The following is a 469-nucleotide window of genomic DNA, read 5'->3' on the forward strand; positions in this document are numbered from 1 at the left end:
ATAGATGTTTAATATTTAATGTACTCTTTCCATATTTTAAAAATTGTGCATTTACTGTATATATAATTCAAATATTTATATATTTATAATATTTACTTATTATTTATTTTTCTATATATTGATTGTTAATAATATGATAATTATATTTTATATTTTAAAATATAAAATATAGATATTTTTATTATACTTTATATTTAGTTAATATCTATATTTTATATTTTAAGATAGATGTTTAAATCTTAATGTTTTTTTCCATTTTTAATGTAAAACGGCAATGTTTAATAGAGAACTTGGACAAATAGTCAAATAGTTATATTTATGTTTTTTTCTTTTTTTATAAAATGGTAATGTTACATTATGGAGATAAGCTGTTTTTTAAGTGAAAAATGGTAATCTTACATATGTTTATTGTAGTTTTTTCATTTTTTATGTTGTATGTTTACATATTATTTTTATTTTTAAATGTAAA

This window comes from Brassica oleracea, chromosome C3 (genome assembly GCF_000695525.1).
Source record: "Brassica oleracea var. oleracea cultivar TO1000 chromosome C3, BOL, whole genome shotgun sequence".
In the NCBI taxonomy this organism is placed as follows: Eukaryota; Viridiplantae; Streptophyta; class Magnoliopsida; order Brassicales; family Brassicaceae; genus Brassica; species Brassica oleracea.